Below are 27,343 nucleotides of genomic sequence, written 5' to 3' on the forward strand. Positions count from 1 at the left end.
TCTTTTGTAGTCAATTTTTCAGTGGCTTAGCAAGAGAACATTTTAAGTTCAAACTATGACTATTAATGTAAAAGTATTCAAGAAAACAAATATTCAGCTTAGCGAATGAGCATTTATTCTAGGAGATAAGATAAACATTATCAGCAACTTATCTCCATCTTTATTTCTATGTGTCCATCGATAATTTATCTATTTACGTCAAAATTGATCATTAAAGTGGTCCAAAAATTGAACAGTTAAGAGACAAAACATTTGATTGGTCATCAGAATGAATTATTTTAGTGAATCTAAGGTTTGTTTTGAATCAAAGGTTCATCTTTTTTTTTAGGTTTTTGCAAAGCAAATGGGGCTAAATGACTTGCCCAAGACCACACAACTAGGTAATTATTAAGTGTCTGAGGCTGGATTTGAACTCAGTATTCCTGACTCCAGGGCCGGTGCTCTATCCACTGCGCCATTTAGCCACCCTCTCTTTTTAACACTAATAATCTTCTGGTAATATTTTATACAGCCATGGAACACTACAGTCTTACAGTCACCAAAATATTAAAATAAATGACTACTCATAGTAAATGGATCAGAATGTGTTGGGTGGTCAGTTGCAAAACATTACATAATGAGAGTATTTCTCTGATTAACTTATGGTAGGGCATAAAAAAGATTTCATTGCATAAGCAGATATGAATGAGTTGTAATTTACATTTCTTATTGAAAACATTTACATTGTTGAAGTTTGTGAATTCATTTTTCTATTGAGAGTCAGTTCAATTTTAGAGTAATCAGAATTTTGCATATCTGTTAGTATTATTTTCTTTGTGTTATTTCTTTTTTCTCTATTTCTTGAAAATTTTTATATTCTTCAACTATATTATCCATTGGTAGACAAATTCTCTTTCACCTTTGATTTTCTTCATCATGAGACAATGCTAGTTCTAACATATATTCATAAAAAATCTCAATTACTTCATATTGGCTTAGTCCTTATCTTAGACGGTATTAGTGGTGGTTGTTGTAGTAGTAGTAGTTGCTGATGTTCAGTCACTCAATTATGTCTGACTCTGACCTCATACAGAGAATTCTTGACAAAGATACTGGAGTAATTTGTCATTTCATTCTCCAGTGGAAGAAAAGCAAACAAAAGTTATGTGACTTTTCCAGGGTCTCACAGTTAATAGATAACTGAGGTCAGAGTTGAACTCAGGTTTTCCTGAAACCAGGTCCATCACTCTATTCACTGAGTCATCTTCCTTATTCTTAAGACTGTTCCTATTTTAGATGGGAATTGATAATTTTGTCCAGTATCATTTCCATTCTTACCTCATATGACAGTTAATGTTAGGATCATAGAACCACAGAATTTGAAAACTCTAAGGTTCTACAGGAGCCACCCCAGACCTGAAAAGGAATAACCACCATTTCACTGGCTACAAGTTTTCATCTAGACTCTGTATGAACAATTCTGATGAAACCAATCCCATCATCTCCTTATTGAGATAGTCCATTCTGTTTTAGGATTGCTCAAACTGTTAACAAGATTAAATAGCAAACATAAATTTATATCTATTCAGCTTTTTTACCACTGTTCTCAATTCTGCCTTCTGAGGCTAAAGAGAATGATTCTAATACTTCTATATTAGTCCTTCAATATCAAAAATAGCTTTCATGTACCAACTAAGTCTTCTCTTCTCCAGGTCAGATATCCTTATTTCCCTTAGTCAATGTTCAAATGTTACAGATAAATATCATGACACTGCTTGCATTGCTCCAGATGATGTCCTGAATATCACCATTTCACTATCTTAATTTAGAAGTTTGAGGTAACTTGGTGGCACAGTGGATAGAGCACTGACCCTGGAGTCAGGAGGACCTGAGTTCAAATTTGGTTTCAACTGGATCAGCTGTGTTATCTTGGACAAGTCACTTAACCCCATTGCCTTGCAAAAAATGAATGAATGAGCAAATAAATAAATAAATAGAAGTTTGAGTTATCACACACAAAAATTGATGAAGTGAAGAAAGTAGCAATTACCTGACTGAGAGAAGTAATGTGTTTAATTTCTACAACTTGCTATCATCATAGATGGTTCCCTGGCAGAGACCTCCACTTTCTGCTTGCTGTTATATTTTTGAACTCCCATTCTGTTATCTAATCTATTTGTAAATGAGGACCAATTCATGAATGAAAATTAAACTAGATAATTTAAATAAAGACAGATAACTATCCAGAAAACAAAACTATTTCTTACCATGTCATTGTTATTTAAATTTTTAAATGTCCAGTTGAAAAATGGAATGAATCAGTAAAGTAGGTATCATATAAACGTTCCCCAAAGTGGTTATTTAATTCAATTCCCTCATATTATTGTTTTTTTAGACTGAGTTCAGTCAAATGATTTGTGGATGACTGAAGAGAATGAGTGTTATTGATACTGAAGGACCTCTGTAATTTTCCTTTCCTTTCAAGAGGGTTTTATGTGTTTTTCAGAAGAGGTCATTGAGAGATTTGGTAAAAATCGAGGTCAGGAACAAATCATACCATTTAAGAGGTCAGACTCAAGAGGTCAATTCATGAGGTATAAGGGAGAACAAAGAAAATGTGTATATGATAAAGCAGCATGGGAAGTGCAAAAGAAATAATAATATAGTTCCCACAGATGAATTCTATTATCATTCTCTTCCTTTGGGCTGGGCAAAATTGTACAAGACCTTCATGGGCCTGTAGACTTCTCATTATCAGGACTCTACATCTCCATCATTTTAAAACAGAAGGGCTTTCCCTAGGATGTCTACAACCTAAAGATGAAGAACAACTGGAGAAAGACAGGAAGAAAAGTTAAAAGCCTTTTACCCATACCATATGAAAGGGCAAAGAAATTAAGGATGTTTATCCTGGAAAAAAAAGAAATTGGTGAAGGAACATAAAAGAAGATTCCAGGGTTAAGAAACTTATACATGGAAAGAGAATTAGTCTGATTACACTTGACCCTACAAAACATAACCAAGAACAATGCATGGAAGATAAAAAGAGTCAAATTTAAACTTGATATCAGGAAAACTTCCTACCAATTAGAACCATGTCCAGTTTTTAAAATCTCAAAACACTATGTAAATACTAGAAATAATGATGATGTAATATATATTCTCTAACTAGAGATGCTCAAGCAGAAATTGTTGGATAAATGCAAATTATTTTCCGTTATAGATTAGATTAGATGGCCTTTGAGATGCTGACAAGTTTTGAAATTCAAAGATTTGACAACTAGCAGAAGGGTCAGTGAATTGCATGCCCATGATAATTTTGATGTAGATTTACAGATTATTGGTTTGGAAAGAGTCTCTTATGACTATGCTGTTAAACCTATACCTGGAAAAGAATTTGTTTACAACCTACCCAACCAACACTCATCCAGCTCAAACAATGAAGGGATACCTGATAATTTCATGGGTAGCCCATTCCATTTTTTTCTAGATGTAATTGTTCAGAATATTTCCTTAATAAAGCCTTCTATACATTGCCTGCAATCTGCCTCATGAGGCCAAACAGGATAAGAGTTTTTTCTGTGAAATAGCTCTTCCAATATTTAAAAATACCTAGAGTCTTTCTAAATCTTCTCTTCTCTATAATAAATACCTTGGAGACCTGAGGTTACAATCTCTTTATCAGATATTACATCTTACCTCATTAGAATATAAGCTTCTTAAAGGCAGGGGCTGCCTTGTTTGTTTGTATTTTATCCTCCACACTTAATAAACAGGCTTTCTCTTTCTGTCACTTCTTTATTTATTTCTCTCTCTGACTACTTCTTTCCCTCTCCATTACTGCCCTGTTCTCTCTGACATTGTCTATGACATTCTGGCTCCACTGCTATATCTAACTATGTGTCTTCTCTTTATCTGTCTTCAATAATTTGCCCAAAGTTTTGCTATCTTTATATTCATGATAGAAGCATATAATTCTTAGAATTAGAAATTCTTCAGTTCAGCCACCTCATTTTAAGCATGAGGAAATGGTCTAAAGAAAGATTTGCTTGAGTTAGGACACACACAGATATCTATCCTATCTTATTTCTTTGCTACTTATTTCTCTCTACTACAGCAGCCATTCCTTAAAGGTTGGTTTTGGACCTCCAACCTATCTGACAACAATCAATGGTTAAATCACTTTTCCTGTGATCAGTGAACATTCAAATGGTTAGTCAGAAATGTTAGCAACCTGTGGGGAGCAGGGTAAAACTAGAGACTGACCAAATGTTTCCCTCCCTTCTAATGGCTAGAATTGGGAACAGAGAGGATGTGAAATACTATTTTGTAGTGTCTTTTACTCCCAGTGAGACTCTAAAGGATCCCTTAGTGGTATCTCAAATGTTCTAATTTAGGCCTAAAGGGAAGATTTGTGACCAGAGGATGCTTCCACATCTCACTTTCAAAATCATAAATACAACAATCAGGTCCAGTGAAAACAAATTAGATATATAAAGCACTTTGTAACTATGAAAAAAATGTGGCATTTTATTATTACTACTTTAACATTACCTTCAATGTATGTAATGACATAAAATTTGGTTGATAACCATGAAATTAAATATTTTCTAGGATTATGAAGTACCTTCATTATAGGATAGATAATACTAAGAAAATATATATTGTGTCTGACTCACTTGAGTCCTTGTTGTCTGATGTGTCTATCCTCTCCTGGGGGTAGAGAGGAGAATGTTGAAACCCTCCAACTGAAGCTCCATAGCAGGAGACAGTTTTGTTTCCTGGATCAAGGCATTCCAGAGCTGTGAATACTTTTGTTTCCCAGATCAAGTGAAGTCTCTGCAGGTGCTCAAGAGTAGATACCTACAAAGGTTATGTCTCTGAAAATCCCAGCTGCCTGCTTCTATATATTGAGCCTTAAAGGAATACAGAACAAAATAAACACACATTATTGGTAGAATTTACACCAAGCTCTTGAGAATTGGGGAAAAGAATAAATAATATTTCCTTCTTTATTATGTTGCCACTTCTATGAACTACTTTGCAGGAAGTAAGACGAGTCCAGAATATGGTAACAACTAAGTAATATCATTAATTCTAATGAAACAAAGTGCAAAACATGACCCAATCCAAACCATTTTTTCAAAGAAAAAAATTAGAATGATCTCATGTGCAAGTGACAGGAATATGCTGTAATTTAGAAATATATGAATTATCCAGTGTTCCTGAGATAACATTTTTATGTGCTGATGAAATCTAAGTAATATTTCTTTCTTCTAAAAAAAGACTTCTCAATGAAACTGCTTTATTAGGGTTTAGAGAGTTTAGCAGAAGCTGCAGCTAATGTCTCGAGTTCCTATTAAAGTGTAGGTCTTTTGTTTCCTAGTGATTATAGAGCATATTATTAAAAATGTACACTTGCCCAGTGCTATAACTCTGGGCATTATACAGATCCCTACTGAAAATGAAACTTGTAAATTGTGTGGATTATATCCCCAATACAATATTTATGGCTGTTCAATGTATTGTTAAGTGTGTTGACTACAAGGTGCCGTGTAAATGAAAAATTAACGACTGCAGAATAGAAAAGAGCTCTAAGTCCTCGAGCTAGTTTCTAAGCATTCAAACCCCCTTTGTAGTCAACAATGTAATATAGAAATACTTCACTGAAGAAGACACCACCTCAGAAGACTTGACAGGAGAACAAAACAAAGAACAGCATCAGAGCTAGGAAACCGGAGCTGTCCGAGGTACTGCCTACACATACAGGCAGGTTTAAATGAGTGATGTTGAATGTTTAACATTGCGTTTGGAAAGATGACTTTAGAGGGATATTTGTACAGCGGTTTTAACTGCATCACAAACCATCTAAGTCACAGTCTGATTTTTGTGTGTCATGAAATTCTGAAGAGATGATGAATTTCCAGATTAAAATTTCCTTTCCTATTTGGAGTTTTGCTATTTTATTTTATTTTATTTTGTTTTATTTTATTTTATTTTATTTTATGTGATTGCCTTCCTCTCTATGCTTGATACTTCTCTGATAAAATTACACTTCATACTTGCGATGTTACTGTTCAATGGTTTACTTTTTTAGAGTTAATCACTACATATCATTCAAATATAAATTCCAGAATTCTTTCTTCTCATCGATTTTTTTTCCTCTCTCTCAGAAACTCTCTGGTAGCCGACTTCCTCTAAGGCTTTAGGGAAGTAACAATTTCTCTCCTTTGGTTTTACGGTTTTTAAGAAACAATAAAAAACACCTTCCTTACCTCTCTGCCTGGTTAAAGCCCTTAGCCAGGAGTGGAAAACCTCAAATTGTAGCCTTCTTGCCTCACAGAGAAATGATGGCATTGATCCAAGTTAGGGTCTCTGACAGTGAGAGATGTTTTACCTTCTGTATCATTAGCTAGCTTGTATGCTGTGCCTTATGAGGTCTTAATTGGATTGTGGGGAAGCTTTAATGAGTTCAGTTATATGATTTCCTGCCAGAGCTTAGAAGAGGGCTCAATACTTGACAGTGTCAGTAAAGTTGTCCCTTCTCTTGCATTTAAATTCATTTTTGAATTGTACATTATCTATTGCTTTAATATTAAAAATGGGGAATTTGATTTGTATAGTAAAAACTGAGATTTTAAAAAACATTTTACTGTTTTCAAAGTGATTTTCCTACAGTATTTCATTCTATCCCTGTAACAACTACATAAAAATTAATATATATATATATACATATATATGTATATATATTATTGTGCCCATTTTACAGATGAAAAAACTGGATCTCAATGTGATTAGAATGATATATCCACATTCTTTAAGTTGGTAAGTGCAAAAATGTGATATGACTCCTGTCTTTCTTGGCTTTTCCCAATATACAATTCTACTTACAAAAATAAAAAATAAAAATTATGTTGAAACTGAAAAGCATAGTGAAGTGGAAAGAGAGATATCTTTCAAATTGGCATCTCTATATTCTAGTTCTAGCTCTGATTTTGTGATCTAGTAGGGATTTTCACCTAAAAGAAATAATATTTTATAATCTTAGGCAATTTATTAAAATTCTTGAGGGTAAGCTTTACAACCTTTAAAATGTGAAGGAAAATATTTCTTAAGCTATTTATCTCATATGGTTGTTGTGAGGAAATGGTCTTTGCCTATGAGCTATGCAAAAATGAAATATTGTTATTAGAAATATTTAAGATAGCATTAAAAGCTAAAAAAGCTTAATTTTATTTTTTTGCATGGCAATGGGTTTAAGTGGCTTGGCAAGGCCACACAGCTAGGTAATTACTAAGTGTCTGAGGCCAGATTTTAGCTCAGGTACTCTTGACTCCAGGGCCGGTGCTCTATCCACTGCACCACCTAGCCTCCCTAAATAAGCTTTTGAAATACTTTTCTTTCCTCTTCCCTTCATTCTCCTCTCTTCCCATTTCTTCACTTCCTTTAATGTATTCCCTCTCTGTGTGTCTCTCTATGTCTCTCTGTTCCTCTGTCTGTCTCTGTCTCTGTCTCTCTGTGTCTCTCCATTTGTCTCTATCTTTCTCTACTCATGTATGCATGCATATATTTGGTCTGGTTCTGTGATTTCATCCTTCAGATTCTGCATAGTGAAATATCTCTAGAGTCCAAAGATATGACTTGGAGCCTCATCTTTGGGTTCTCCCTGCCTATATGACTTTAAGCAAGTTATTTTACTTACCTTGGCCTCAATCACTTTGTATATAGAATGATAAGGTTGTCTAGATGCTCTCTGACATCCTATAGATAAATGATACTAATTCTCTACTAATGAAGATCAACAATTGTTCGATTACATAGCTTTAGGGATTTGCTTAAGGTACAGAGAGAAGTATGGAAGAAAATATTTATTAAATACCTACCAAGAACCAGGTACCTTGCTAAATGTTTCACAAATATTATCTAATTTGATCCTCACAAACTCCTGCAATGTAGGTACCATTATTTTCACCATTTTACAGTTCAAAAACTGAAGCAAAGATCACATGATTTTTCCAGGGTCACTAGGGTAATAAATGCTTGAGGTCCTATTTGAACTTGGGTCTATCCTAACTCCAAGCTCAGAGTCCTATTCTCTGTCCCACTCAGTTGCCTCTAAGAGATTAAGAAACTTGCCTATGGTCACAGAGTTAGTACATGTCAGTCAACTTTATCTCAGGTTTTCCTGACTCTCTATGAACTATACCACACTGCATCCAAATAATGATAATACTAACAAACTCAAATGAATGTGATCTCATCAATTTGGGCAATGATGCTGATTGCAGCTCATTTATCCTTGACTAAACTGTGTCAATTTGTATATTCCCTTCCTCCCTCATGTTTGTCATTTGGGGTCCATCCAACATGTTTCAAGGTTTTTAGTTTTCTCCTGATATTGTGATGATCATTAATGGAACACTGAGTGTTTACCTGAATTTTCTTATTCTTGCCATATTATTCTTTTTCTTCTTTTCTCTCAAAGGGTTGTTGTGACTATCAAATGAGAATATGGTTTCAACCCTTTGAAAATCATAAAATGTTATGTGTTAGGTAAAATTCTTTATGTTCTTTGAATCTCCTCACCAATTATAAATTACACACACATACACACACACAAACACACACACACACACACATACACAGAGACACACATACACACAAATACCATTAGCCTCTCCATGACCATATTTCTTATTAGGATTATCATCATCAACTTCAACCCTTCCATTTCCAAGCCCCCAAAATAGTTATAGCTCTGAGCAAAGCTCCCTTAGGGGTTTGAAAACCTTCTGAGATTTCAAATAAGTCAAGACAATATTTAAGTAAGTTGAAAAGGGATCAAAGAAAATTACTTTAGGAACATGAAGAATAATGCAAAATAAATAAAATAGTCACTAGTGGTGTCATGTCAGGCTCATAAAGGAAGATGGTTAGCACAGCAGATTGTATAGGATTTGGTGTTAACACAGTCTATTTTTAAATCCCATTATTTAATAGCTATAGTCTCCATCAAACCTCTTTATCCTCTCAGTCTGTTTCTCTTCCATAAAATGGACAATATAATTGTGAAATTTATATATTATATATTATATATAATATATATTATATAGTTATTAAATATTGTGAAAATTAAATACTATTTTATACATATCCACATTTATGTATGTAAATATATACATATATATGTATGTGTGTATGGGGGGATAAAGTATATTTTACATGTAGACCTCTATATATTTATTATATGTATATGTGTTTATAATACACAAAACACTATACATGATTAAATGATATTTTACATACTATATACAGCCCTTAATGTGGGTATGACATATATATATATATATATATATATATATATATATGTAACACAGACATATATAAAGCTTATCAAATTGTAAAGTAGTAAATAAACACTAAGTATTATTAGCAACTCATGATAGCATAGACTTTGCTCACTACTTGACTTGTAACTGAGTTCACTCATTTCCTGGTCCTCAGATCAATATCCTAGCTGTGGAATTGAAAAAGAAACACATTGGCAAGGATTCAGTTATTAAGTATAAGTAGAAATGGAGATGGAAGACCAGTTCTTCCACACTTTCCACTGAGGAAATAGATCTTTATATACCAGAGAGTTAAGATTTGGGTCTGTAGGTTTCTTGGATCAAACAAAATCCTAATCATCTATAGGGTTTATCACCATATTGGACATTTTGCCTGTAAAAGTTTACTACCTTTTGCCATCACCTTATCTCTCTGGCTTGGTATTGTTTTTCAGTTTGAAACTGTCCTCTCATTCTGGATATGGTATTATGACCAAGTAAGACCATATCTATTCAGGGCTATACTCTCAGCTGGCTAGGTACATTTATAAATATGATGGTTATCCCCCAATGGCAAATCCCAGAGCCTTGCTACCCCCTCACATAAATGACAGTGAATGTAATAGGGCCCCTAGAGGAAGCTATTACAACTTAGCCATTTCATCCTAGATTGAAAGGTACTCTTTAGTTGATTCTTTTTTGAAGCATTAAGACAGGTTTTTTGACCTGTTACTTTCTTAAGTGCAAATTCCCAGGGAAATGCTGACAGAAAAAAATAACCAAGTTTAGGTGGTATGAAATACTGAAATGGCTAGTGATGAATTTTCAGGTTTAACACAGAACAAGTAGTCACTATTAGAAGTGTATTTCTAAAAGCAATATTGGAATCTTTTCCTAAAATGGCAGTAGCATCATGGAATTCCTGATTAATGCTATGATATCCATAAAGGACAGCTGCAAATGCAGATGTGAAGAAATACATGTGAAACCACAGAACTCATGCTAAAGAGCTAGGATACTTTTTCTTGTTGCAATGCCTATTTGGCCCTATTTGCAACATATTGGAGAAAGTCTTCCATATGCCATTGCTCATGTCTTAAAAATCAATCTGCCTTTTCAAAATAAATAAAGGGAGAAACAGTTCAGTTCTATCATGGGTTTGAACTAGATGATTTCTAAGATCCTTTACAGCTCAAAAATCTCCAGAGATTCCATGAATCTTTTGAAAATCTAATAATATTCTACATTTAAGATAATAATTGTTATTCATAGCAAACATTATATTAAAAAGTGGAAAATGATGCAGTAAATACCCACAAACTAGAAACATGTGGACATACTTTTACCTCATGTTTCACCCAATAGATGATGTTTCTCAGCAATGTATTTAATCAATAATAGATTTATAGCCATAAGAGACCTAGAAGTGTGCTGGTAAATAGTTACCAATTGTCTCTCAGAATGTTGTTAGTTTTTTTAATCTATGCTATACTTTAAAGTTTAATCTTAGTCATTAACACTTTCTTAAGACTAAAAAATCAACAAAACAATAAATCAAGGCCTGATTTATAGCATTTCCTATTGGGTCAGTGCTCATCCAAAATGGATAATTTAACAATTGGTTCCCATAAGCTGATTTGATTTCTTCCTGCAACCCCTGAAGAGATATTATAGAGATCATTTAGTCCAATCCTCCTCATTTTGCAGAAGATTAAACTGAGACCTAGAAAAATTAAGTGGTTTATCCAAGGTTGCATATCTAGTACATAGCAAAAGCACTGATGTAGTAGATAGGGCATTGGTCTTAGTATCAAAAAGACATAAGTTCAGGGGTGGCTAGGTGGTGCAGTGGATAGAGCACCGTCCCTGGAGTCAGGTGTACCTGAGTTCAAATCCAACCTCAGACAGTTAATAATAATCTAGCTGTGTGGCCTTGGGCAAGCCACTTCACCCCATTGCCTTATAAAAAGAAAGACATAAGTTCAAATCCTATATTAAACTATTACTACTTTTGTCACCTTGGACAAGTGTTTATCTCCCTCAGCTTTCTTACATGTAAAATGAGAGAGTTAATAGAATCACTAAGAGATGCCCATAATTGGGGAATGGCAAACAAATGATAAATATATGAATACTATCAAATATTATGGTTACAAATGATAAAAGGAAAAGTGTAAAGAAAACCTGAAAGACTCACATGAACTGATGCAGAGTGAAGTGAGCAGATCCAGGGAAAAATTTTATATAATAACAACCTCATAAAAAGTCAAAAATCTTTGAAAGACTTATAAACTCTGATTAACACAATAACCAATCACAATTTGAGAGTACCAATGATGAACTATGTTGTCCCTCCCTCCTTCTGATAGATGGTGGACTTAAGAAGTAGAATGAGACATAGATAATATAAAAATTTGCTTTGCTCAAATATATACATTATATATATATATATATATATATTTATATATATATACATTACTTTTTTTAAGGAAATAAGGAAGAAAGAAGAAAGAAGAAGGAAAGAAGGAAGGAAGGAAGGAAGGAAGGAAGGAAGGAAGGAAGGAAGGAAGGAAGGAAGGAAGGAAGGAAGGAAAGGAAAGAGGAAAGGAAGGGAAGGAAGGAGGGAAAGGAGGGAAGGATGAATAACAGTCACTGAAACATTTTTGAAAATACACAGAAGACAAGACAAAATGATTGATTACAAGTCAGCAGAGCTCCCACATCCCTGCTCCAACAAATGCATCTAAAAGCACAGGATCCAAAAAAACTCAAGAAATCCAATGAACAAATCTAGTAATGACATTTCTCCTCCTGGGCTATGTGTCCAAATAGTCAAACAGAAACCCAGGCAATAAGAAAGTTTAGCCATTAAGCAAACAAGACTGAAACCTCCCAGTATGAACAGTATATGAGTATATACAAATATATGAGATACTTGTAACTATAAGGATCAATATATAGAAGTAGCAAGAGTAAAGGACCTCCAATATAAAGCCCCAAGGTAGAAAGAAACCAATAGCATGGATCAGACCATTATCCTATAGATCCAGGTTTGTCAGAGGTCCCTTACAATCTGATCTGAGATACTCTAGAAGGCCTTGAAGATCCATCATTCTAACTCCTGGAAGTCTAGCATTCTATGATTCTTGACACTAGCACAAATCCCCTAAGACTGAAAATATTGAAGAAAAAATGGAAGAAGAACCCCCCCCCCAAATTCAACCTAGAGGGAAAGTATGAAATCCTAAACAATTATAAGCAGAGATCATTTTCTAGACACCTTGCCTCATAATTTAGCCCTCATTTCCTTTTCACATATAGATCCAATCTAATATTGTAGAGTAGATTATAAAATATACCAGTGAGACCATCAAACCATCAAGTTAGAAGGATGAAATAGGTAATGGATTCAAGAATCTGATCAGAAAGTTGGTGTTGTAGTATAATCAATTAGTGATAATGACTTTTTTCCTTTATTAAAGATTTTATTTGAGTTTTACAATTTTCCCCCAATCTTACTTCCCTCCCCCACCCCCCCAGAAAGCAATTTGTCAGTCTTTATTTTGTTTTCATGTTGTACATTGATCCAAATTGAGTGTGATGAGAGAGAAATCATATCCTTAAGGAAGAAACAAAAAGTATAAGAGATAACAAGATCAGACAATAAGATATCTGTATTTTTCCTAAATTAAAGGGAATAGTCCTTGAACTTTGTTTAAATTCCATGCTTCTTTATCTAGATACAGATGGTATTCTCCATTGCAGACAGCCCAAAATTGTCCCTGATTGTTGCACTGATGGGATGAGCAAGTCCATCAAGGTTGATTATCACCCATATGTTGCTGTTAGGGTGTACAGTGTTTTTCTGGTTCTGCTCATCTCACTCACCATTGGTTCATGCTAATCCCTCCATGCTTCCCTGAATTCCCATCCCTCCTGGTTTCTAATAGAACAATAGTGTTCCATGAGATGCATATACCACAGTTTTCTAAGCCATTCCCCAATTGAAGGACATTTACTTGATTTCCAATTCTTTGCCACCACAAACAGGGCTGCTATGAATATTTTTGTACAAGTGATGTTTTTACCCTTTTTCTGATGTTTTTACCCTTTTCAATAATGACTTTTAATCCTGTGTATGTACTTGGGCAGATTCTCTGCCAAATATTAAGCTACTGATAAATCCTTGAGTTCCTTTAATGACAATTTCATTCTTCAAGTGAGGGGAAGCAATAAAGATAACTTCCATTTTTAACCTGATTCTAGGTAATAAGGAATAAGTGATTGCTAGGAAAGGACCATCCCAAGTCAGAATTCACACTTAACAAGTAGGGGAACACTAGGAACTATGTCATGAATAATTGACTTTGGTAGACTAGATTTAAGAGAATTGAGAAAAATCATAGATCCTATGATCTAAAATTTAAAATAAAAGTAAGTTGAATCACAGAATAATAGATTTTGTGTTTTTTGAGGACACCTAAACAACCATCTTATCTAAACTATTCAGGAAAAAGATGTGCACTCTAACATTCCTGACAAGTGGTCCTCCAGACTCTGCTTGAAGACCTATAATGAAAGAGAGCCAAGAAGGTTCAGGAGTTCTTGAGAATGAAATCTGATAAAAACAAATACAAATGATTCTTGTAAGAAAGAAATAATATATGGGGAGAACCATCTAAATGAAGAAATGTAGCTGCACAGAGAACTCCTGAAACAACTCAGATTTTTAAAACCATCCAGCTGCAGAGAATGGAAATAAGATCAGACAAGGAAATATTTTACTAAAAAGATTAAAAGAGTTCCAAACAAATGTGAAATACATGACAAATGTCAAATTCATGAAAAATGCCAAATCCCAGAATTATATGAGATTCGTGATTTATAATAATGTATCACACTCTCTGGAGTCACTTCCCCAAGTGCCATCATCAGGATGGCTTTCTAAGTGAATGTGATCACTCCTTTCCTGATCTTTTGGAGAAGTCTGAGGGGCTAGATTTCACTTACTCTCACTCAGAAATCCCTACCAAAGTGTATCCAATAACACCAATTTTCTTTTAGAAAAGAACATTTATTAAAATATTATAGTAAAAACAGTTGTTACAAATTAGTTGCCCATTCCTATTAACCTGTAGTGTACTCTCCCACAAATAATCAGAGTTTAGAGGAAGAGTAGACTTAAACTTAGATTACAATAATGATGAGTTACCTATAATTTAAAAAATAACATGTCCAAAGTAAAAACCCATATCTACTACTTAACTGAAAGTCATTTTCTCCTTTTGTAGTCCTTATAAAGTTTGTTATAAGGCATGATATCAATGATAGATGAATTCATCTATTGGGCTGGTTTCTCATAGGCATCACTTCTCTCCTAATGGATCTGCTAATGGATCAATATGATCCTATTATTGGGTCAGGCTATTTGTATGCTGCTAATGACACCCTTTTCCCAAATTCTATTTGAAAGCTAAAGAATGACAATCTGCTCTAATCACAATGATTTCTCACACAATCTTTTTAACTTTGTTACATAGTCAAATGCTGACAGAAGTGGAGACAGATGGGGACAGGTAGGGGATGAAAGAGAAAGGGGGAGGAAGGGAGGAAGGGTGAGACAGAGGGAGGGGGAGAGAGAGAGAGAGAGAGAGAGAGAGAGAGAGAGAGAGAGAGAGAGAGAGAGAGAGAGAGAGAGAGAGAGAGACCCTATCTTAAACTTGGGCTTAGCCAATCATGAAATATTTTCTTTGTGAAATCATCTATATTTAGTGATCATGGATCTTTATTCTTCCAAAATCAGGGATTGTTCAAACTTAGTTTATATTTTTGGTCAATTGAAATGAGTTGTCTGGCCTCTTTGATTATATTAATTGGGGTGGAGTGTAATACCCCACAAAACATTTGTGTGGGTATGTATATGTGTAGTGGCAAGATGAAAATTGAAGAAACAGCAAAAATTATTGTTTAATGCCTAAGGAGTTATCATTATGCACAACTGAATGAAGGCACAAATTTTCATCTCTTCTGCTTTCTCCACCAAGAAGAATACATTCAGACTAGTAAAGATATAACAAAGACTAAAATAAATGAGAATATGGTAAAGGAATACTTTGCTATTCATAATGTGTTTAAATTATCAGGTCTTTATCAGCTATATTTCACAGGATTGTGAGAATTTGTAATTCTTATTTCTAAACTGCTATTTGTGACCTTTGGGATTCTTTGGCTATTGGAAGAAGTGAAAGGCAGCTAAAGGTAAGCACAAGTTGTCTTAATCTTTTTAAATGGGAAAGAATGTGCTTTTAACACAGTATTGGTTGGATAGCTTAATTTAATTCTTACCATTATCCTAGAATGCATTATTTAAAAAGTAGTCAAAAAATTAATTGGTGATCATTTTAAGCTAGAATGAATTTACAAGTAAGTTATACCAAACTGACCATATTTGCTTTTTTGACAAAGTTATTAGGCTTATAGTTCAGAATGTTTGGTGTACCTAGATTTCAGCATATCCATATCATATTGGATAGAGGGTTAGATTTAGAATTAGAAAGACATGCTTTTAGATCATCTCTTAGACACTTAATAGATTTGCAGTCTTGAGCATCAAACTCTGTAAGACTCAGTTTCTTTATAAGTAAGAAAATAATAATGATTAAATATATACCTTAAATGGTTGTTTGAATGTCAAGAGATATATCCATATATTGATATATACACATGTGCATGCATGTACATACATATGCTAATATTTGTGTGTCTATACATATACATATTTAAAGCAATATAAAAATTGAAATAATAATAATGTAAATAGCATCTAAATTATATGAGTACATGGTAGAAATAAGTACCAAATGGTTTGTGGATTGTAAAAAACAGTAGGACCACCCAAATAGCTAGCAAGACATGAATTAGTGACTAGAATTGTACGTAAGATATCCCTTTATAGTTCATGAACTGAAGATGACAAATTCCTATACTATAAATACAGACTTCAAAAGATTCTTGAGACTTCAATAACTAAACTGTTTGAACTGGAATATTATCTCTGACAAAACTGTCATACACAATTGCCCAGATCAAACACTTTTCCATAAAAATATAAAAACAACTTTTAATAGATTTTGCCGTATTTTATAGTCCTTATCTCTAAACTATGTGGTAACAAAAACTTTCAGAATATACCAACTTAGCAGGAAAAATCAAAACCATATGAGGACAAGATGAAATGAATATCATTTCTCTTGTCTTGTCTGTTAATAAAGGTGTCCTGAACATCCATTCCATGGATCTACAAAAAATAAGATTACATCCCCAATTATTTTTTCCAGTCATGAAAAAACAGTTATTTTATCCACTGTGCTGTAGTCCATAAAACAGTAAATCTAAAATAATAATAGTAGAATAGTGGATTTTCCTCACATGATTTCTATCTGAGCTCCATCAAAAAGATGAGAAAAAAATAATCATAGTAATACTCTCCATGTGGACAAGATAGATAGATGTGAACCACATAGCAGTACATTTAGGTAATTATTAGAATTGGTTGAACCATCAGGCTGACTTCTTTCCCCAAATAGTAATTACCTGATGTATGTCAATCTGGAGTTGTCTATCTAGAGACTACCCCCCAATAATCTGTGCCATACTCTTCACTAGTCAACATAGTTGTAAATTAGTTGAAAGAAGGCACAGATAAAAATTTAGCAATAACATTGGTAATTATAAGAGGGAGTTTTCATACTGAATGACAGAAACGAGTTCTATTCATCAGAATAATGAGTAATAAACTAATAAGATGAAATGAACTTTAATATTTCAAGGATTAGTATTTTATATGTTTGTATACTCTCTCTTTCAATGCAGATTTCAGCCTTGCTATTAATTAAGATAGTATTGGAGAGTTATTTGAAAACAAAAAAAAAATTCTCACCTGGTATACAGACTAGAGATGGGTGTCTGAATTCGGTTTAGCTAGTCATTGAACCACAAGATGCATAGGACTTCCCTGGACCTATATTAAAGGATTATATATAATTAGAATAAGTGTAAAGTCTTATACTCAAGCTCCCACACTTCAACATGGTTTTAGAGGGACAAATATATACAAAGAAGAATTAATATGAAAGAATACCTAAATTTATAATGAACAGTAATCCTACATAGAAGTCAAAGGGAACAAAAGAAAGAGAAATAGAACAAGGAAAAAGAAAGGAAAAAGTGAATTCAAACTTAGACTACTTTGTTGAATACTGAGTGTTTAGAATGAAGGAGTTTTGGGTCTTATGCCCCCATCTCAGTTTATTAGTTTCAGAAAAAGAGAAAGAAAGAAAGAAAGAAAGAAAGAAAGAAAGAAAGAAAAGAAAGAAAGAAAGAAAGAAAGAAAGAAAGAAAGAAAGAAAGAAAGAGTAGGAGGAAGAAAGAAGAATGGAAGGGTTGAAGGAAGAAAGGAAGGGAGGGAGGGAGGGAAGGAGGAAGGAAGAAGTAAAATGATTAAAAAAGGAATAAAGAGAAAAAAAGGTAAATTCAAATTTAGATTTTATTAGTGGATACTGATTATCTAAAATCAGGGAGTTTATGGTATTATACATTGGCTTCCTCCTTTGAATTATTACATATAAGTGGAAATGGATGGGGCATTTTTTGGATGGTCATTGACAAACTGGAGCAGAGTCAAAGAAGAGTGACCAAGACAGTGATAGAATTTGAAATCACAATATATAAGAATATTTTTTTAAAAAAATTCTGGTATTTAGCCTGGAAAAAGAGATTTCACTTAATAATTTCATCAGCTTCAAAGGATTCAAATATCATCTCTATAAAATGTTCTCATATCTATATGTCTTTCCCTAGACTTACAGTTGAGCTCTAGATCATTGCTTATTATTTGTGAAGTATAGATATCTATGTTTGCGTTGTTTTCCACCATTCTGTCTTGATAAAAATGAGACAAGGACACTGTCTCATCTAAACTCATCTCTAAGATTCAGAGTAATTATTTAATAAGTATTTGCTGATTGAATGAATGAATAAATGCAAATGAATTAATAATGTATATAAAGCATTTTGTAAACATGTCACTTTAATATAAATTATAATCATTATCATAACCAAATGGAATAATTAAAAACTAGCTTAGAGGTCACAGAATAATTAACCTGGTCACATCTTTGGGCTGTAAACTAGGATTTCCCTGTGCACTCTGTTCTGCTGATGCTAGTAAGATTCTGCATCTGATTGGGGTAACCTGTGATCCATTGGTGTTAACCACCTTTGAGTTTTCACCTTCTAACCTACTAGCTGGAGCATGAGGAGGTTGATTCAATTAAGAAAGTTTATTTACATCAGACCCAAAGGAAGTATAACGGGTCAATTGCAAATATAAGAAATAAAATCTTACTGAATTGGCTGCTTGTGATGAGGCACATGGATACAATTTTAAGTTCTTCTTTGAGTCATTTACTCATCCATTTATCCATTATTTTATTCATTCATGTGACAAATATTTATTGAGTACCTACTATGTTTAAAGCTTTGCTTTAAAGATAAGTTATTTTCAGGGATACAATAAAGAACAAAGGTGGATATCTGTTTTTGTGGTATTTATGGTCTGAACCCCACAAGATAGATATGTCTCTATCATAGGTCTGGTTTGGGAACAGGAAAGCATGTGACCAATGTAGAACACTGATTTCAAGTCACTTAATCTTATTTGCCTCAGTTCTTCATCTATGTAATGAACTGGAAAAAGAAATAGTAAACCACAAGAGAATCCCAAAGGGGATCCCATAGAGTTAGACATGACTGAACAGCAACATTGATCTCTGGCAATTTGTTTAACCTCTGTTAGTCTTACTTTGAGGTCCCTTCTAGTTCAACTTCTTTGATCCCCTTTCCACAAGATGTTCACAAAATACATACCTATTGCAATCCAGGCACAAGAGAAAATAAATATAGGTGGAGTCCATTTTTGTTTATTTCTCCTGTCGTGTTTCCTTACCCAACCTAACTTCTCTGGGGGAATGAGATGTCTTAAGTGGTTGTCATAGCCAGACACATGAATATAAAATATTTGGAGGTTATTTTGACTGTAACACTTAAAAGAACTGAAATGGCATCCCTGAGGAAGCTGCCTTCTACCAATGCATATCACAACTCTTCTTTGACATAGTGGATGATTTTTGAGAGTTGCTATGAACGAGGCTTTATCAACTTACAACCAACATGAAGACAAGCCTCTCTCTCCTAGCCAACACAGCTTCTTCAAAAACAGATGGTGTAAGCCACCCAGCACAGCAAAAGCAGTTAAAAATGCTTGTGTTCCTATCGGTTATCATTTGAGAAAACCAGCATTACCTTCATGCAATAATGAGGTGTGGTTGGTAGACTTAAGTCACGATGACAGGAGAGGAAAATAATGTGTTGAAAAAGGCCTGGAAGCTGACAGACATTATTTTGCTTTGTTTAACAGGTTTCTACTAGACTAGAAATCATTAAGACTCACACCTTTGGCAAGATAATCTCTCTGAGACTCAATTTCTACTTCTTTGAAATGGGGATAAAAACAGCAGCTATCTCTATTTACTACTTGGATTTTCCTCCTGTATGATCTCTGAAAGCAGCCTATTATATGTCTAGAAAGTTCTCTTTCATATCTTGCAGGTTCTATCCTTTCCTTTTGAAGATTGGGAAGCTAAGCTCCAGGGAGGGTGTTAGTTGCCCAAGGTCATAAAAATAGTAAGGTTCAGAGGTAGGATATGAACCTAGGTTGTCTGATACCAGAGCCAGTGTACTTCATCCAGTATCAAGCATGAAGTCTAGTTTCTTTTTCTGAAAGTTCTAGCCATTGTTTCTTCCAAAATCTAAAAATAAGACCTTAGAACTTGAGCTAGAAGGGACCTCAGTCAGTCAATAAATTTTAAGCATATATTAAGCATAACCATATATATCAGGAACTGTCCTAAGGGTGGGGAAAATACAATGAAAGATAAGACAGTCTCAATTATGAAGAAACTTGCATCTACTGGGCAGACAATATGCAAATAAGTCAGGTGATACAGTTAAGTAGAACAGTCAATAGAGAACAGGGCCTAGAATCAAGAAAAGTTGAGATCAAAGCTGAGTGGGTAGCTGTACAACTTGCATAAGTCACTTAACCTCTGTTTACCTCAGTTTATTTATCTGTAAAATGTTTCAAAAATAGCATCTAGGGGAGGATCAAATGAGAAAATAATTGTAAAATATTTAGCATGGTACCTAGAATATAATAATTGCTATATGAACATTAGTTATTATTATTTTCTTTTAAAACAATAAATGTATTCATTTATTTTTCCAACTACATGCAAAGACAGTTTTCAGCATTCATTTTTGTAAGGTTTTTAAGTTCCAAAACTTCTCCCTCCCTTCCCCCCCCTTTCCCTTGACAGTGAGTAATCTAATGTAGGTTTTACATGTATAATTATGTTAAACAAATTTCAATATTATCATGTTGTGAAAGAAGAATCAGGACAAAAGGGAAAAAATCATGAGGGGGGAGCATAAAACATAAGACAAATTTCAAAAATTGAAAATAGTATGCTTTGGTATTCATTCAGATTCCATAGTTCCTTTTCTAGATATGCATGGTATTTTTCATCACAAGACCTTTAGAAGTTTCTATGATTATTGTACTGCTAAACATGAACATGTCCATCATAGTTAATCATCACACAATATTGCTGTTCATTTATTCAGTGTTCTGATTCTGTTCACTTCACTCAGCATCAGTTCATGCAAATCTTTCCAGGCTTTTCTAAAGTCCAATCACTCATGATTTCTTACAAAACAATAGTATTAAGTCATTTGTTCTCAATTGTTCAGCCATTTCCTTGATGGACTTCCTGTCTGCTTTCAATTTATTATCAGTTTTCAAAAAAAAGATAAATTGGAGATGAGTGATAGAGCTAAACTACTGGTTGACTCTTTTTCTTTTTATTGAAAAAAACCAAAATGATATCACTATGTTAGAGATAAGTTAGTGTGTCTAATTGGGATCAGTTGCTTGATCAGACCAATATGAGCTCAGAATCTTCTACCACAAGTGGGCACATATTATTTTTCTGAATGACTGAGATGGTTATTCTATTCTTATGTATCTCATGTTTCTTTTGAGCTGCTTCAATTTTGCTTTGCTCAGAGGGCACAACACCCTCTTTGATGAGGGTACACCATGCCAGTATCTACCATGCTGCATAATCAATTCCAAAGTTCTTAAGAGAGACCTTCAAGATGTCCCTGTATTGTTTCTTCTGACCACCTTGTGTGAGTTCTCCATAAAATAGTCTTTTTGGCAAGCATACATCTGGCATCCGAACATGACCAGCCCATTGTAGTTGTGTTTTCTGTAGTAATGTTTGAATGCTTGGTAGTTTAGATTGAGAAAGGGCTTCAGTGTCTGATATCTTATCCTTTCAGGTTGTCTTCAGAATCTTCCTAAGACAATTTAAATGGAAGCAATTCAGTTTCCTGTCATGACACTATTAGACTGTGCAGGTTCACAAGCTTACAGCAATGAGGTTAGCACATTGACTCTGCTGACCTTCAGTCTGATAAAGTGTAATATCTCTTCTCTCCCATACTTTCTTTCTGAGTCTCCCAAATACTGAGCTAGCTCTGGCAATACATGTGTCAACTTCATTATCAATGTGTACATCCTCAAAAGAACACTGCTAAGACACATGAATATAGACACAATATTCAAAACTTCTCCACTTGCTATAATGAATGATTTCACATATGGATGGTGTGTTGCTGTCTGGTGGTGTTTTCTTGGTGTTAATTTAAGACCAAAATTAGCACATGCAGCAGAGAATCGATCCATACTTTGTTGCATCTCAACCTCCGAGGTTACATTGAGTGCACAATCATCCACAAACAGAAGGTCATGCACCAACACTCCCTCCACTTTTGTCTCAGCTTGTAACCTTTTCAAGTTGAAGAATTAACCAACAGTGTCTATCCTCAGTGAAGGTCTTTGATAATATGAATGAAAACATCACAGCTTGTTTCACTCCATTGGTGACTGAGAAATCTTGAGAGCATCATCCACTATACAGAACCTGGACAATCATCATGAATTTGGTTTACAATCATCATGAAATTAGTGTACAATACTAATGAATTTCTCTGGGAAACCAAACTTTGACATAATTTTCCATATTGAATCTTTCCTTGACCCTTTCTTTCTTTCTTTTTTTTGGTTTTTGCAAAGCAATGGGGTTAAGTGACTTGTCCAAGGTCATAGAGCTAAGTAGTTACTAAGAATCTGAGGTCATATTTGAACTCAGATCCTCCTGACTCCAAGGCTGGAGCTCTATTCACTGCACCATCTAGCTGTCCATACTTGATCCTTTCCTAAGTCACACTGGCTCTTCAGGAGGTGGCCAACTTCCAGGTAAAGAGTAAATTCATTTAGGAAGATTTTGTCAAGAATCTTACCAGCAATGCCTAAAAGAGAAATACCCTTGTAATTGTCACAGGACAATCTACACCCTTTACCTTTATAAAGATGGACAATGGAGACATTCTTGAATTCCTGGGGGATCTCTTCATGTCATAAAAACCTGGAAAATTTTGGTCACCTTTTACCTGAGCGCCAAACAACCCCCCCCCCAAACCTTGTCAATCTCAGCTGGAATAGAATCAGCACCAAATACTTTGCCACATGAAAGGAGCCTAATGGCATTCAAAACTTTTTCTTTAGTTGGAACCTAGGTTAAGGTTGCATTTACTTCAATGTAAGGTAAACAGTCAGTAGCTTCTGTATTGATTGATGATGGTCTGTTGAGAACACTTTGGAAGCATTCAGGCCATTTCTTTAGAGTCTTGACCCTATTGCTAATCAATGTGGTTCCATCAGGACTGAGTAATTAAGATGCAGCATATGTCCTTGGCCAATAAATAGCCTTCAGGCTTTGTATTATTTTAGCTGCATAAAACTGAATTTTATCTGCCTTCTTATTGTGTCAAGAATATCAAATTTCTCTAAGCTTCACGTGTACTTTACTTTTGATGGAATTAAATGTAACCTTCTTAAAAATGGATGAATTATCCTGCTGGCAAACCCTGAGTTCTCCTTTTTTGATTTAGCAGTTTCTGTATTTCCCCCTCATTTTCATCAAACCAGTCTTTGTGTTTGCAAATCTTATGACCCAAATGAGTGAATGCAATGCTGTACACTAAATCTCTGAAAATTCCCCACTCCTTTTCTGCTCCACTGTTGCCAACTGTGGGTTGGCTCAACTTTTTCTCCAAGTTAGTAACAAACTATTCCCACTCAGAGAAACACACTAATCTCTTGACATCAATTCTTCTGTTAATCACCTTCCCTTGGGGCCTCTGCTTAGGTTGAATATAAATATTTAGCTTGGAGAAGATGAATCTATGATCAGTCCAGCACTCTGTGCCACACAGTGCCTTCATTACTCTCTGTATTTCTCCTCTCCTTACAACCATATAATCTAATAGAAGCCAACGTTTGCTGTGAGGGTGCATCTAGGAAGTTTTATTGCCTTCAGGTAAGTGGAAAGCAGTGCTTGTGATGAGACAGCCATGAGATGCACAAGTCTTCAGTGGTGGGTGACCATTGCTGTTTCTAATTCCATTCTTCCCAAGGACTCCATGTCATATCTGGTTTTCTGAGTCCACTCTAGCCAAAACTATATGCTTGTCCTCTTTTGGTACAATGATGATAAGATTCTCCAGATCTTCATAAAATTTTTCTTTGACTCACTCATCAGGATTTGTCACTATGGGAGTAAAGGCACAAATATTGGTGGTATGATATTTTACTTCATGTGACAATGTCATTGTCATGAGCCTATTGTTCACTCAAGTATGTTGACATTCAAGTATGTTGACTAAGTTAGTTTTGATTACAAAACCTAGCCTAGATTCTTGGTGTTCCTCTTCACTGCGACCACTCCAGAAAAACAAATATCCAGCTCTGACTTCAGCAGAATTAATCACTGGAATTAAGGGGAATACAGAATAGCATTTCCTGTAGAAGGCAGAATTTTATTTGAGATTTAAAAAGATCCAGGAAAGCCAAGAAGTAGCACTGATGAGAAGGATATTCTAGACAGTCAATAAAAATGTTTAGAGCCAAGAATTAAAGTGCCTTGTGTGAGGAACTGCAGAGAGGCCAGTGTCATTGGATTGCATAGCACATGTGGAGTGATAAGGCAGAAAAAGACTGGAAATAAACATGGAAAAGGATTGGAGGTCCAGTATGAAGATCTTTAAAACCCAAACAAAAGATTCTACATTTAATCCTGGAGGTAATAGGTAGCCACTAGAAATTATTGAGTAGGGGGATCACATGATCATACCTGTGATTTAGAAAGACCACTTTGACAACTGAATGGAGGATGAACTGAAGAAAGCAAACAACTGGCCTTTGCAATAGTCTAGACTTGAGGTCATGAGGTCTTATGTGGGAGTGTCAAAGGGAGAGAAGGAGGCACATTAGAGAAATAGTGCAAAGACTTTGACAACAGATTAAATATGGGAGAAGAGATGATACCTAAGTTGGGAGGTTTTGGTATTGTGTGTGGTGTCCTCAAAACTGATAGGGCAAATAGGAAAAAGAGAGGAATTGAGTAAGTAGGTGGGTGGAATAATCAGTTTCATTTTAGACATATTGAGTTTAAGATGACATATTTCAATATGTCAGCAAGGTTTTCATTCAATAAAGAACATTACCTTTATCCATCCCTGCCCTCATTTTACAGTTAAAGGAAACAGATCAGAGGAGTTCAAGACTTAGATAAACCACGTTAGAGGCAAGAACTGAATGCAGGGCTTCTGATTTCAGAGGTAATTTCTTCATACCATATCATGCCTCGAATTCAAATTTGCCTCTTTGAGACATCCATCCATTTGCTCCTTACTAGGCTTAAACTCCATAAAGCTCTTGGAAAACTTTAAGTGATTTATAAATGTTCACAAATTACTATTATTACTATTTAAAGTCTGAAATTAAGCCATTTTCTTAGAATCAGCAGGTATAAAATCAAATGCAGAAATAGTGCCCAGTGGGAAAGAAAGGGGGCTATCATAGAATGTATAAATGTAGATACTCAACTCATTAGCAAGTATTATACAGAAAAGACAGTTACCATCTGGACTGCCATTACTGGAACCATCCCTTCCCATGCTGGAGTGGGAGTGTTATGGGGAGGAGATGCATAGAATGGGAAGAGGCAGGGGAAATGTCACAATGAGGCCCTGGCTCTATTTACTGAAGCTATCTAGAGCATGTGTTTTCCCTTTGGTTGACACTGGCTGTTGCCTTTAAGACTCTGCTTGCTTGCTTGCTTTGTGTACCTTTTTTTGGAATTTTAATGTCTTTGCGACTCATTAACCTGGGGTAGTTGTTTTGCACTCTAAGCACTGAGACATCATGTCAGATTGAACTGGGGCAATGCAGCCTCCGCCTCCACAGCACACCTGGGCCTCCTGGCAGTCATCTGCAGGCGATTGCCTCCAGGTGTTTGCCAGTGGGAGCCCGATGAAAGTCAATGCAAATTAGAGCAATTTCTCTAGCAGTGAAAATTAACCTGCAGGAGCTGGCAGGCAACAGGTGTATCATTCGGCCATCCTAACCAGCGGCCAGCACTATGGAGAGAGACGTCAAACATTGCCTGTTAGACTGAAGGCCTAAGGCCTGGACTCAAGGAGCCAGGAAGTCATTGTGGCAGGGATGATCAAATTATTGGTCAGCATGATTCAGGATGATTAGAAGTTAACCCCATCCTGCTTATAAATGCCTCCCTCCTAACGCTCCGAGCTTCCTTCAGGATTGGGAAATCCAGTGCTAGTAAAAACAATATTCACTACTATTACTGTAGCCATCAATTTCTCAATTGGGCTTAATATTTTCAATAACTGGAGCTCCTAAGGTTTGCGTATACCAAAATCAAAGTAATTGCTTTCAGAATAGTGTTTGATACCCAGAAGATATAACTAGCAAACATCCACAGCTCTTCAGGAAGGAAATAATGGAAGCCAGTTTGAATAAAGTTTATGTCTCCTTCCTCAGAAATAAACATGACTGAAACCAGGGTGGCCCCTTTTCCATATCACTGCCTTCAAAAGTCAGAGGAATTAAGATGATAGAACTCAGTGTAGTGTCAATGTGATCTGATGAAAAGTACTCAATATTTGGAAGGATTATGGGTTCAAATATTGGTTCTGTATTTATTAATTTTATGACCTTAGAATAGTAACTTCTCTCCATGTCTTTTTCTTTCTCCTTTGAAAAAAAGAAGAGATTGGACTAGATAACTTCTAAGGGCTCTATAAATCTGTAATTCATTAAATTGTGAATTTCTCCTTGAGAACACTGACATTTTTTGCCTCTTTTTGTAATCCCCAGTTCTTAGTGCTGTGTCTGGCATATAGAAGGTGTTTAATAAATGTCTATTGACTTTGACAAGCTATGTATCTTCCACACAGTAGGCATTTAATAAATGTCTATTGCCTTTAACAAATTCTGTATCTTCTATACAGTAGGTGCTTAATAAATGTTTTTGGGCTTTGACAAACTAAGTATCTTATACATAGTAATTGCTTAATAAATGTTTTGACTGTGACAAACTATGGATCTCCTAAAACTACTACTGCTGGAATGCATTTATCTTGATAGTTCCTTTTTTTCCCTATATTTCCAACATCTCTCCCCAACTAACGAATTTGTCTTCCATTTTGATTTTTGTTAGTGTAGCTCAAAATTCTAGTTGAAACTGCCACCCATTCAAAAAGCATTTTCTAATTGCTGAGTGTTAGGTTCTGTGTTATATGAACATACAAATTAATCCAGACCCACAGCCATAGAATTAAAGAGAATTCTAACTATAGGTAATAGAGATTTTAATGTAAATAAACACTGAAAAAAAATCCTATCACTTGCATTAAAGGTAGTCATACTAATGTAGAAAGTCCCCTTATGTTCAGTTTCTAATGAACTTTTAAGCATTGAAAGGGAT

The sequence above is a fragment of the Macrotis lagotis genome, chromosome 5 (genome assembly GCF_037893015.1).
Source record: "Macrotis lagotis isolate mMagLag1 chromosome 5, bilby.v1.9.chrom.fasta, whole genome shotgun sequence".
Lineage (NCBI taxonomy): Eukaryota > Metazoa > Chordata > Mammalia > Peramelemorphia > Peramelidae > Macrotis > Macrotis lagotis.